This window comes from Opisthocomus hoazin, chromosome 8 (genome assembly GCF_030867145.1).
Source record: "Opisthocomus hoazin isolate bOpiHoa1 chromosome 8, bOpiHoa1.hap1, whole genome shotgun sequence".
Taxonomy (NCBI): domain Eukaryota; kingdom Metazoa; phylum Chordata; class Aves; order Opisthocomiformes; family Opisthocomidae; genus Opisthocomus; species Opisthocomus hoazin.
The window spans coordinates 17,093,692-17,107,423 of NC_134421.1; positions in this window are offsets into that span (position 1 = coordinate 17,093,692).

Genomic DNA, 13,732 nt, shown 5'->3' on the forward strand with positions numbered 1-13,732 from the left:
TGCAGTGGTGAAGGTGTGCTTTTAAAATCCAAAGGACAATTATTGTGCCCTTCTGCCCACACCTATGTTTGTGAGCCTTGCAACCCAGCCCTTCCCAGGAGGCAGGGGAAGGGAGCGGAGTTCCTTGGCTTTGCTGGTGTGTATTTTTATCCTCTGCTGTACAGCTTGCATTTTGTTTTCATACTGCTATAAGAATCAATGCAAATCCATCATGTTTAACAGGGACAGGAGTATTGGTCTCAGAGGTACTAGATCCTGGCCTTCCCCCCAAACTCTGATTTCCATGGATTAAGTTGTTTAGAAAACCATGGATGTAATTAATAACAGCCAAAGGGTGTTTTAAGCAAGAGTATTTAAGCAAAGAACAAAAGGGAAGTTCTGTGGGAAATGAGCTTCACTCTGATTGTTAAAAAGATGATTTAAACTAAAGTATTCAACTTCATTGGCGATGTCACATCTAAAATAACCAATAAATAAAATAAAAAAGCCAGACAAACTCGCTCTGCTATTGCCTAGCTGCTCTGAGGAGCTTTTGTTGTCCCATGGTTGCTGCCCCAGTACAGCAGAAGAGAAGAGAAACTGCTTTTGGCTGGCAGCTCCCCTCTGGCAACCCGGCCCGTAGCTGCTGCGAGAGGAGCCAGGGTCTGGCCGAGGGGCAGGCAGGGATGCTGAGGGGCAGCAGCTCAGCTCTTGGAGCGCCTCGGCCACCCCAGCTGTACATCTGAGCAGGCAGGATTTCATCCCCACACCTCCAGGTTTCACGCTGGCCATCTCTGTGATGGTTGCACCAGCAGCTCTCAAGTTTTTTGGGTTGGTGCCTCTTTCCCACGATGTTGGGAATGGAGATGCGAAACCTTTGTCCCACTCACGCAGACATCCCTGCCTGTCCCCAGGCCCCTCCGAGAGCCTGGGAGATGACGGATGGGGCGATGTGCACAGCTCTCTTGTAAACCGCAGGCAGGAAGGAGAAGGGAGGGAGCCTGTGGGACACGGCGTCGGCGCCCACCATGGTTCCCCCAGGATGCACATGGTACAGGATTGTCAGAAGGAGAAAAGTACATGGGGTTTTGGGGAAACTCTCAAGCACCCATGGAGAAATCAAGGTGACGGTACTTCCTTCTGTAGTAGGGTCACCTAAAGTGGGAACAGGTCCCAGCACGGGGGCAGGCATGGCAAGGAACAGGGCAAGGACAGGAGTCCCTTCGGCCGCGGTGAATCCCCTGTGTCCAAGTGCAGACCCAGTGCCAGGGCTTGGTCCCGACCTCCGCACCATCACCAGCCTGGGACCGCAGCCAGAGCCCACGCTCCGCTCCCCATTCCCAAATCGCCCAGCACCGCTGAAGGCCTCTCCTGAACATCTCTCACCTTTGCTGAAGTACTGACAGGTCCCAGCAGCTGTCATGAGGCTGGGCGATAACAGGAGCTGTGAGCTGTTACCAGAAAGACGGGTTTTCTGTTGCCAGTAAGTAGGTACTGTTGGACAAGTTCATCCGAGGAGAGGGAAAAGGGGAAAACCAGCAGGAGAAAAGATCAGCGTGTTTCCCCGCCAGCACCAGTGGCTCCTGCTAAAACTGCAGCCTGAGCTCCTGTCAAGCAGCACTGAATCGGCACAAAATTAACTGAGGGAGAAAAACAAGAGAGGGAGTGGAAAAACAGAGGTGGGATGAACGCGAGAAGCAGGAGAGCAGCAATCCCTGCCGCTGGTCCCCGCACCATCTCCTCTGACGGGATTCGTAGGCTCTCCCCCACCCACCCTCGTGCACGGATTCACAATGAAAAGTGCTGTGTTGTAGAAAAACATGACTTAGTTTCCTTCTTTCCCATCACTGACTCTCAGCACTGTGCCTCCCTCACCGGCAGCTCTTGTGCACGCGGGGTGTCCGACACCTGCTAAAATGGAGCCGGCCTTCTCTCTAAGTGCATCCCTCCGTTGGTGGCAGGGCTGCTGGCACGCTGAGGGTGTGCAGCTGCCGATGGCCCAAGGGACAGATATTTTGGCACAAAGCAGAATTGGTGGGAGGGTGGGTCACGGTGAAGACGGGAGGAAGCAAGGCCATATGAGTGTGGAATGCCAGGAGCACCGAGTGATGGCTAGAATGGGTGAGGAGGGGATTTTATTACTAAGAACAGCTAAAAGAGAGAGAGGCATCTGTCCCTTAACTTCAGAGCCTGGAAGAAGGAGCCCATCCGTTGACACCTGTAACCCATCCGTGCTTTCTGGTGGACTGGTCGCCAGTGGACGTGCACGTCCTTGGTGTCAGATTCCACCGCTGAAAATAACCAGTAGTGACAATACCAATGGCGTGTCCCTTGGGTTGCCTTGTCAACTCACCCAGGGCACTAAGGCAGCAGTCAGCCAGCGAAAAACACCAAGAGCGAGGGACAGAAGGCTGCTGAGCACAGAGGAGCAGGAATTTGTGGCAACCGAGCAGGCACGAGGTGGGCGGAATGTCCACGGGGAGCAAGGGCAGGAAGGGAAGGATGCTCCCACAGGATCCTTCCACATCACAGCTTCCCAACAGCTCCCGAGATCCACCTCCTCCTCCACCAACATGACTGGAGTTGTGTGAGCACAGCATGGGGGACACACCGTGGCCCGGCACTGGGTCCTGGCCGCCTTGCACCGCGTGGTCGGAACATCGTGGAGGGCGGCAGAGGGAACCTCGAGCAGTCGGTGCCCCCGCACCCACACAGTGGGTTTTCTGTTTCAGCCGGGTTTGCCTCAGCACAAGCGCACAGGGCCATTGCATTCCCAGACGTGCGGAGCATCGGACAAGTTGGGCTGGTTTTGGCCTGCGAGGCGTTACATGGCGTTGGGCCCGTTCTCTTTAGGTTTTGCCACATCACATTGCCGCAGTTCTCAAGCAGAGCAGAGCCAGCAACACTGGGGGTCCCTCCAAGCGCAAAGGGACGGCTGCCTTAACGGTCCTCGTGAGAAATGGCCTTTGGTGGAAACCTCAGAGCCCCTGCTCATCCCGAATGACCCCAGTGTACTGCTTTTTGGGGCAGATCACAAAGCCACGGTAGGAGGAAGAGATGCTAATGGGCCAGATACAGGGGAAGGAAAAGCACAGAGGGCTTTTGCCAAAGGGTTTCTTGTTTCGCCAGTAGTATCTTAGCAGCAGATACTTTGCAATACCCCTAGGCAGGCATCCGGATGCGTGAAAGTCCCTCGAGCCACACATTGCGCAAAGGGAGCGAGCGATGATGACGATGACGGTGCCAGCCATGGGGGCGAGAGGCAGCAGCGCACGCGGGGCTACAAGGAGGGGGCAAAAATGGCAGCAGGTTTTCACACGGATTAGCCACCCACTCACGTTACAGGCAACCAGCAGCACCCCTCGCCTCTTCCACCCAGCCGGTCCCTGCCAAGAGGTTCCTGCCTGCAGCACAGTTGGGATGAAATAAATGAAGGCTGGGGGTTCAGCCCGGTACCGTCCCTACCTGTGCGGGAGGGGTTGTTGCTGACGATTTTTTGTTGGTGCCGTCAGAACTCAATCTCCAGAAATGCTGCTTTTGTTTTCCCATCTATTTTCATGTTTCCAGGGAGAAGATTTGGGATTATTTTTTCATCTGGGGGCTGTTGTTTGTTTGGTGGGCTTTTTTCTTTTTTTTTTTTTTTTTTTTTTTTTTTTTTTTGCACTTGGGTAAAGAAAGTAAGGGTTGTGGGAAGAAAGGGCATAGAAAAGGCAGAGCTATCACCTCCTTCTGGCAGTGGGAGAGTCCCTGGGTCACCCTGCCACAAGGCCATCAGCCCCTCGTGGACACGTCCGCCTGCAAAACCTGACAGGGCTTTAAGAATAACGTGGCTTTACCTGAACGGCACATGTGGGCTCACCTTTTCCTGCAATTACATGGTCAGGAAATTAATTTTGATCAACTGCTCCCAAATACCTGCCCATGCAAACCAAACCTGGCAGGATTTCTTTCCTCTGCTATCACTGGTGAATCTCAGAGAGGATGAAACTCGTCCCTGAGAGGCCCTGGAAGTGATTTATGAAACCACCACGAGGTGCAGGGACCTTGGCATAAGGGAGAACTGGATTCCTCGTGCTTGCTGGCCAGGAACACCGGGAGCTGCTCCATCCAGACGTGCTTCGGCTCGTGGGGGCGTAGCGATGGCACCTCCTGCCCCGCCTGTGCCAGCTCCATCCACCCCGCACTGGCAGGCCAGCGTGCCGGCACCTGCCTCAGGCTTCGATCCGCTGTGACGGACAACCAATCGATGCAAGAATTAAACTTGTAAATGTTTGGAGAAGTGGTCTAGGTTGTGAGGTGGGGTGGAAATCTTATCTATGTGACTGGCCAGAGAAATTATAAGAGTAATCTTGTATTTAAAAAATATTTAAACTATCCAGCATGAATTTTGTATCCACGATCCACACATACTCTTTAATACGAGACGGGTGGCTGCTGTCTGATTTCAACCCAGAGACCTGCCTGAGAACTGAGCCAGAGCAACAGGTATTTGCTTTGAAAAATCAACCCTGATCCCACAACTTTTCTCAATCAGCCTCACAAATTGGAGCCATCCAGTATTTTTCACCAAACAGCCCAAATTTCACAAGACCAGCTCTCACTCCAGACAAGAGTCCCAAGCTCTTTTGTGTGTTCCAGAAGAAGCCACAGATTTAGTTTCCTTTTGTTTTCTGACGCACGTTTGAAGTTTTAGAAGTCGACCACCGACCCCATGCTAAGAGTTTTCTGATGTTTCTGGCTGTCGCCCACCTTTGGGGTAAGGCTTGCCTGACGGTGGTGGAAGGAGGCAGGAGAGGCGATGGTTCTCCGCCCCGCACGACAGGGAGCTGCTCAACACCCATCTGCAAGCCAACTACCCCACTCTACGACAGACTCCCTAAGCCACCCGTCCCAGCTTCGTAGCAAGCCTCAGAGGAAGGGAAAAGAGATGCAGTAAGTTGGACATGAAACATCAGTAGCTGATGCAGGGAGGGGGCAGATGAAAACCGTTCATCAGCTGCTCGTGTGAGTGCGCAGAAGCCAGCCTGAACTCGGTCGCTGGCTGCACACAGCGGGGTCTTTCCTTTACTATCCTAGACTGTGTGCTCTCGCTTCAGGCTAAGCAGCGGGGGATACTCTGCTGCTGGGCACTCCTGGCCAAAGCCACCCCTTGAGGCATCCTGCTTGGCTAATGAAAGGTCCATCTGCAATGCTGAGGTTCCCTTGAGTGCTGTGATAGTCCAGATAAGGACGACCACAAGAAAAATGCGTACGTATTTTTAGCTCCCATCCTATTTTTTTCACTGGGTCCACTATGAAAAAGGATGAGGGGAAAGATTACTCATTCTCTGTGAAATTACTAATTCTCTCCCGAGGACAATTAGTTCAGCCAGTTGACCCCCCCTCACCCCAACCTCACATCCTAAGACTCAAAAGCAGAGAGAAAAATTACACCCTATTTTGCACAAATAACTCCAGCCATTGAGAAGAAAACTATTTTTCCACTATGTGTATCTTGTCTCCTTTTCTGCCTAGTGCCAATCCTAGCAAAGCGACTCGAGGAAGCTTCACATTTGCTTTCCACTGGAAAGTGTTTAAAACTTAAGGCTTCCACCTCTTATCATGACAAAAAGGAGTTTTTACAGTAAGGGTAAAAAGAGGAAGGGGGCCCTTTCTTCCTTTTCTGGTTGCGTCTTTAAAAATGAACAACACCAGAGAGCAGAACTATAAAATAATATCTCGGTAGAGACTGTCCTCATTCCTGCCAGATCTTTTCTCAATGAAAGAGCTAATAAGAAGATCCCTGATGTCTTCCGCATAAGCAGCAAGCCAAACTCACCTTTCCAGGTGATTTCAAACTGTACTTAATTCTCTTGCATTTTTAACCTATATTCCACAGGAGTGATCACTGCAACAACGGATGGAAAATACAAACTCACCGTAAGAGGCAGCATCACACAAGGGACAATCAGTAGGAGACCAGGAGGATGGCAGCTTTCACAGTCCCTGCAATTTTCAGCTTCTTTTACCAGACTTCTTGCAGGACGGGGCAGGAATAAATCATTACCAGTTGTAACGGTGCTGGTACAGTGTACACTCCTGTCCAGAAGAGATGATTGCATCGAACAGCTCAGCCTGACTCATCAAAGCAGCCATCACAGAGTGAATTCCTGGGCTTATGACATCTCTGGGCAGAGCTGTTGAGGTTCATGAGGTCTCCTAAAAATTCCCCACGGCTGAGAGGGCTCAGCGCACTTCCCCAGTCACCAGTTGCATCACGGTCAAGAGAAGAAAGATGTTAAACTGCCATCCTAGGTTATTCAAAGCCTCTCCCAGTAGTAAAGCCAGGCTTTTCTAAGCACCTCCGCTTGTTGTTAGAAAAACCAGGAACCGTGTTTGGTTCACACCTCTGACTACGTGCTCAGTGGACAAGGTGACTTTCTGCAGCTGCGCCTAGACTGGAGCAAAGCATTGCAAGTGAGCATCAAGCTGTGATTCCTGCTCTGTCTTACCAATAGTACCACCATGATAGACTGGGTTGTGGAAGCGTACCTGCTTTGTGAGCTGTCAGAGATGGACTTTCTTTGCTGCAATAACCCTGAACTTGATTTAGCCACGTCTCTGCAAGGCAATGGTATTCTGTCAGCAGTGATTGCTACAAAAGTCTCTGTTGAACCAGCTTATTTTCAAGTTTAAAAGCAGGTCATGTTCACGTGGCATTTGCATTGACCCCAAAGCACTGAATAAGGAAATTATTTTTATAAAGTCCACTCTCCTCATGGAGCACAGTCAGATGTTATCCCCATTTTACCAATGAGACAGACAAAAAGGCCACATTTTGCTATAAAATCAAGCACATGTTCCCTTTTCCACACAGCATGAGACACCTGGGAAAGGTTTACAACATGGTCTGAACTGAACTAAGATGGCTGCAGGATCACAGAGCCCACATTGTTGAGCTTGGTAGCCCACATATCTTCTTGAGGAGCTATTCAAGGTTTCTTCACGTGGACCGAACTGCCCTGAGCTCAGTTTTGTATCATATGGTAGAGCCAGCTGGATGCTGGGCAATGCGTGCACTTCGTACCCCATGGCCCGGCTTGCATGCAGACACTGGTCATTTGGTGGGACCCATCATCCTCGCACCACAGGCCACAGCTTCACTTCTGGTTGTTTACTGGCCAAGGGGCTTGGGAATTCCTCAGCAAAGAGGGCTGTGGGGAGGAAACAGCCGTGAGCAATTCCTCCAGCCTGTGCCTGAGAGAAGCCTGGGAAACAGAGGGGCAGGGAGGAAGCCTTGGGCAGGAGACATTGCTGTGGTGGGCCACAGCCAGCCCTGCGGACATGGCCAGTGCCTCTGCTCTTGAGGGCAGCTGGCTGAGCCCAGTCTGGGGAGGCTCTGCCATGCAGCCCTGCCAAGGGTAGTCAGTTGTCTTTCCGTGTGGCATCAGAAAGCCGAGCTTCATGCTCAGACATCATATCATACATCACATTAGCCGCTTGAGCAGCTAGGAAGGGACAGTCAAGATTAATTAACGTGGTTTTAATGTTAATTATGTTTGTAGAGCAGTACCACAAAGAAGTCTTTTGACAAGCACATCTGTCCTTGGCTGATGTGCCCTGGCAGGGTGATGCTACTTTGTTTTTCCCTTCCTTTGGCTACCAGAACCACACACGTCTTTCCATCAACAGAAAACGACAGAGCATTAAGCTCTGCCAAGACAGAATAAAGGAGTTTACGGTTGTTGTGCTGTCCGCTTAACTGATGATTTTGACTTTTCCTCCCCATTTCTTCCAGTGTATACCACACTAGGTAACCACCCTGTGGCAACCGACCTAAATCCCTCTAGCTTCTGGAAAGCAACTGGGCTGGAGAGGTGGCTGCCTGGGACAGTTCTTGTTGCAAAGAGCCAGTTTTCTTAACACAAAGCTTCAAGTCTTCATTTGTTGCCTCAAATGAAGGAAGTCCATGACTACAACCACCTTACAAACCGCATAGGCTTTTACAACCGAAAAAGTGCATTTCCAGAGCTATCAGGCCACATTCTTTCATTCACCTCTGACTTTCTAACGCAACTACAAAGCAAACTCCTCAGAAACAAAAGGAGTGTAGTTAGGCGGGCTGAGAGCTGTGATCAAGTCCTAGACGGGCAGAGGAAGGAGCTCGGGCTCAGTTCATCAGAAGGGATTCAACTGTCCAAACCAAGGAAGCAGAGACTGAAGTCATGGCTGTTGGTGGCACCGTGAAATTATCCGGTGATATCTTTAAGCCAAGTGCTAGTAAGAAACCTGCCCCAAATGCACACAACCACACGTAGCAACATAACCTACTTCTGGCAGCCCAAGTAATTCACTCTGCCTTGCAAAATCATGCCAAATCTGCGAAATAAAGAATACACTGAAACGGCCTAGCAGGTTTTGGGGGTGGTGGCAGCAATATAAAAATAGCATCCCACCACGGCCCCGGGGTGCCCTGAATTCAGACACAACCTTTTGCCACAATCACTTTACAAATGCTTCCTTCTTGCAACTTAGTATTTCCATTCCATGTAACTCCGTGGATTTCACTCTTACCTCAGAAAGGTCTTGCACTGGAACACACCACTCAGCTGCTTCTTTTTCTTCCCACCAAACTGTCTCTTGCTTGATTCAACATATATTTACCCAACTAGAACTGTTGGTTTTTTTCCCCAGCAGCATTCCATGCAACAGGCAGCACACTCAATTTATTAATGTTCTGACACAGCATAAAATATTTGCCCATATTGAAAGGCCTTAAGTTCATCTAGGGTTTTAATTCGCTATAATGCTATGATGACATCGAGGAAAAAACTGAAGCCCCCTGCTCTGTACGAGCAGCGTACAAGGCAGACAGCATGGTCCGAAAGCGAGCGAGCATCCCCCCCAGCAAGGGGCTGCAGCTTTTCTGTGCTGGATGGCATTGACCCTACCCTCCTTTCCAGCTCCCAGCGTGCCCTGCTTCCGGGCTAAGGTTCAAAATCTTCCTGTTGTGGTTTGATTTCTCTGGGGTCCCAATCAAGTCCCCCTGCTTCGTCTCTGGCCCTGCCCGGGCCCCAGCAGTGGGAGCGGAGCCCGGTGGGGACACAGACCTCGGCCACCGCCTGCCAGTACCGGGCCCAGCACCGAAACACACTGAAAATACAGGGAAAAAACCCAGAAAATACCCAAAATACCAATAATACAGGCCCTGCCCTCCGCCTTCCCCCCAGTCCGAGCCCCCTCTAAGTCAGCAATACTGAACCAGAGTCCTGCAGGAGAAGAGGATCGCGATCAGGGTGCTGAGCTTCCCAAATCAGCACAGTTTTAGGCTCGGCTACGACAGCTCGCAGCACGCTCCGGGAGCGGCTAGCGTCTTGCAGACGGGAGCTCCAAGGTCTCCGGAGTCAGTCTGTGTTTTCAAAAGGTCGGTCAAACCTATGCCTTCGCAAAGGCGAGGCCAACGTGCCGCTCTGTTGCAAAAGGACTTCCATGAACGTTTCTCTTTCAGCGTTAGATAAAGCTTCTATGTATTTGCTCCAGAGAAAAGCAATGAGGAAACAAGAATTATTACTTCTTTCGCCATTTCTTTGTTCTCTTTCCTGCTTATGATGAAAGGAGAAAATTTTCCCACTTTACCCTCTAACACTAAATACAGTATTTCAGTTTTCTTGGAACGCTCTGTTTTGTTCTTGATAAATATTTCAAGAGTTTTGAAAGCGGCATGTGAAGTCTCCAACTTGTATGTTTCAAAATGTTATAGAAAGAGGAAAAATGCAACAGGGAGATAAAAGGCTGCCTTCTCTTGTGAAAAAACTATAAAAACCTCCTACATTGCCTGCTGTAATCTGGGGAATCTCAAAGCTGTAAAACTGTGGTGTCAAAGTATTTTTTGCTTCAGGGCCATGAGGCAAGCCTAGGGGAAATAATTCAGAAGAAAGGAAGATATTTATTTGGTATGCAGCGGGTGACTCTGAGGCTTAGGACTGCACGGACCTGTGCACAGGGAAAGATGATGAGAAAAATCCATCAAATTACTTTTCTCACATCAGCATTCACAAAAGGCAGCGCTTCAGAAAACCTTCACATCAGCAGGTCGCCACAGCTCCTCAAGGACATTAAAAACTTCTTCAGAACAACAGGACGGGGGATTTTGTTGTTCAAAACAGCAACTCTGGGCCTCTTGATGTGCCATCACTCAGCTGAGATAACGGGGCATTTCGCAGGGCCCCATCCCCTCTCTAATCCACCCAGACATGCTGAAACCTTCTGTCCATCACAGATTAAGATCAGAAAGCCCAAGCCAAGAAGTGTAACGCAACAATTTTCATTAAGGAAGCCACAGCGAAGCCTGCCAAAGCCTGGTCAGCTTTTGCCTGTAGTTCCAAATAAATCCTATTGGAAAAAAAGAAAAACCCTGTGTCCTCCATATCTGGATGTAACCGTACAGAAGAGATTAGCCGTTACTAAGAATAAGGCCAACGCGTGCTGTGACAACAGCTGGATAACAAGTGCTAACGATCACGATTCTCCCAGTGGGAGCCGAGCACTGGGTGAAGTCAGAAAGATGTGTTTTCCTACAGATAAACCGGGGCTGATCCCACCACGCCAAGGCTGGCAGGGTTTGACCCCAGGCCCCCTCTGCATAGATGCCCCGGAGCCCAACATACGTGTGTCCAGCTGGCATTCAGCATTAGAGGTAAAGCCACAAATGCAACGTGAAGAGGATTTCCCTGTTGTTAAAACCTGCTCCTCTGCAGTGCTGTTCTCAGTGTGACCAGTAACTGTGTGCCTTTTAAGTTGTTTCCCACTCAGCTACCACCTAGCGTATCGGTGTGGTTGGGGAAACCTCCTAAACGCCTTAATGCAATTTGGGCAGCCAAAATCCAAGCAAAAATCCCAGCAATCTGGACACATCTATCACTTCCTTCAGCTGCTTTGAAAAATCACCACAAACAACACTGCAAAGTAAAAGCACTAAGTAGTGGGGTATTCTGCAAGAAAAAAGCCCCTGTCCAGACCACTCCAGCCCCAAAAGAATACACATCCAATTTTTCAGCCAGTGATTGTAAAAATGATGACTCTGGCTGCTGATAGGGCTGAGGGGATGATGTGACCCGTGCAGTTCATTAGTGATGCGACAGCACCCCCGCCAGCCAGGCCCAGTGCGCAAGCGCCATGCCAGGACCTGCTAACGTGCTGGAGATGCATGTCTGGGAACCTCTCACAGCAAGTTTTTGCCCTTGCTGTCACCGGTACAGCTCCATCACCGGTAGCTATGGGGGCAGACTCTCATCTCGCTGAGCTTGCTGATCTGAGCCACCACCAGATGACAGCTTGCCCCTCTTCTCCAGCTGCAACGACTGCACTGGTACCTCCCCGACTGCAGAAGACGCAGCAACAGATGGATCTTTGCACAAGCTTCTGCCCCTTACCTTAAAGTAAGGTCTGTGCACCGTCCTCCCAGCTGTTTCGACAGATTTACTACCTCACTACGAACAGCAGAGAAAACTGTTGCTAGCCACATAGAAAGGTGTATATACCTCTTTTAAATTACTATTTTCCAGAAGGTTCTGGAGTCTGTTTCCTTTAAACACAAATCAAAGGAAGAATAGAGAAGTGAAATTAAGTCTGTACCAGGCAACTTCTGGCATGGTGCAGCGCCAGTTCAAAATGAGCTCTTTTGCTATTGTTTATCAAATTCTAAAACTAACTGTACTATTTTATCGAGTGCTATCAAAACCTGTAAGCTATACATATTAAGTAAATTACATCCTGATGTTACATGCTGGTGAAGTTACACACTGCGTCTACAGTGGGTCTGCACGAGCAGCCCCATGCAGACCATGCGGTCGGGTGCAGCTTTATTTGTGCAAGAGATGGATCTGAACCCTCTCCATATAATGAAAACTTGCTTTGATGAGGGCTCTGTTGGCTACGCCATCGGAGCACGCCTGAAAAGCGAGAGGTTTCCGCTGCAACAGACAGCGACCGCAAGCAGCAGAGGTCTCTTGCGTGAAGAGCAACTTCTCCCTCCCCGTGTGAAGCAGCCTTTGCAGACACAGAATTCAGCCTTTTAGATTAGGTGACTAAACAACTGTAAGAACACAACTGGTTTAGATAACCTGCCTCCCCATCTAACACTGTGCTTTAAAATACATTGATTTAAAAAAAAAAACAAAAGACATAAAACCCAACCACAGGCATCAGTGCTGCTGGCCTCCTGAAGAGCTCCACCTCTCCCACAGCTCTGTACTCTCCTCTCCCTTGCCCATCAAAAACGTATTTCACAAGCAGTGGAAAAATAATTCCATTGATGGCAATAATTGCGTTTTTCAACAGACCCCTGTGTAGGAATATGCCTGACTTCAAGGTTCATCTGTTTTTACCCTTTTCCTTCCTCAGCAGAAGAGCAGTAAGATGCGTAATGGAAGGATTAAGCTGTACTAGAAGCTTCGCAGCACAGCACGCTTTATTCCTCTTGGACTGACTGGAGATAAACCTTGGTTTTGCTCCCACACAAGGTACGTGCCAGCTTTCAGGTTTTAAGAACTTCAGTGCAGCCAGCAAAGGCAAACGGTACGATGGAGTGATGCTCTTCCAGCTAAGTACAACCAGCTCTGCAACAGACACTGCTATTTGGCAGCATTCAGCTATTCAACAATGTTACTTAAGGCAAAGACTACACGTTATACCGCATGAGCTCTGAACCTCTAACCTGAGGCTTAGTGAATAACATTAAAAGAAGCTAAAATGTGTTAAATACCATCCTACTATTATTGATATAAGCACACAATCTACGTAATGATGAGAGGCATGGTCTAGAATACAAACAGTAACAGAACTCACCCCAAACATCACAGATACCCAAGGAGCCACTTGCTTAACAATCTCTAAGGTGCTAAGGCACCTAGGGGTCTCCTAGCTTCAGCCAAAGTGTCGGGCAGGCAAGAGAAAGAACAGAACAGGATCAAATTTAAGTTTCCCAAACTGAGCCAAAGACAGAATTATCCATGATGAAACTTGGCTAAGACAAATGATTCTCTCTGCTGCTGTCCTTCATCATCATTATCTCTCCCTGCTTTCTTTCCTCAAAAGTAGTATTAAAAAAAAAAAAAAAAAAGATAGAGAGAGAGGTCTGTTTTTCATTTTAAGATGAATGTATTTTCTGTTAGGTTCTCTAGAAGTGCATTGATACAATTTTTTGGCTGGGACATGCAGTTAAATACTGGCCATGCAGCAGAAACACAGTGCACCAGCAACAGCAATCCCACAGCATAGGCTTTAATTACAAATACTTGTGCTTAGAGCTCCTTGTGCCACAACACCTCACACACTGTCTCCAGCTTCAACTGCCAAAACGATGTTGTGTCATCAGTTGTCCTAAAAACTGGTTTTTTTCAGTGAAATGACCTAACCAGAGCGCCAGATGAGCTGAATCGTGTCTTTACACCACCTCCTGAAGCTATAATTTGCTTGTGAGGAGGGCATCAGGAAATAACAATTTACATAAACATATTTTAAAATAAAGTTATTCTATTTTGGTTTTATTTCTCAATAGTATTTATCTACCATGGTTGACTTACAACATTAATACCAAGATTAGAAATATTGTCTCTCATAGTTTGCTTTGACAAATTATGCTTTTTTATTCTCAAAGATACCCACATATGCCTCTGAAGCCTGAAATAATTTTAACAACTCTAACACAAATGCCATCATCTGTTCAAACTATGCCAGAGGAAACTTAGGTGGAGGTACCACCTGTAACATGAAC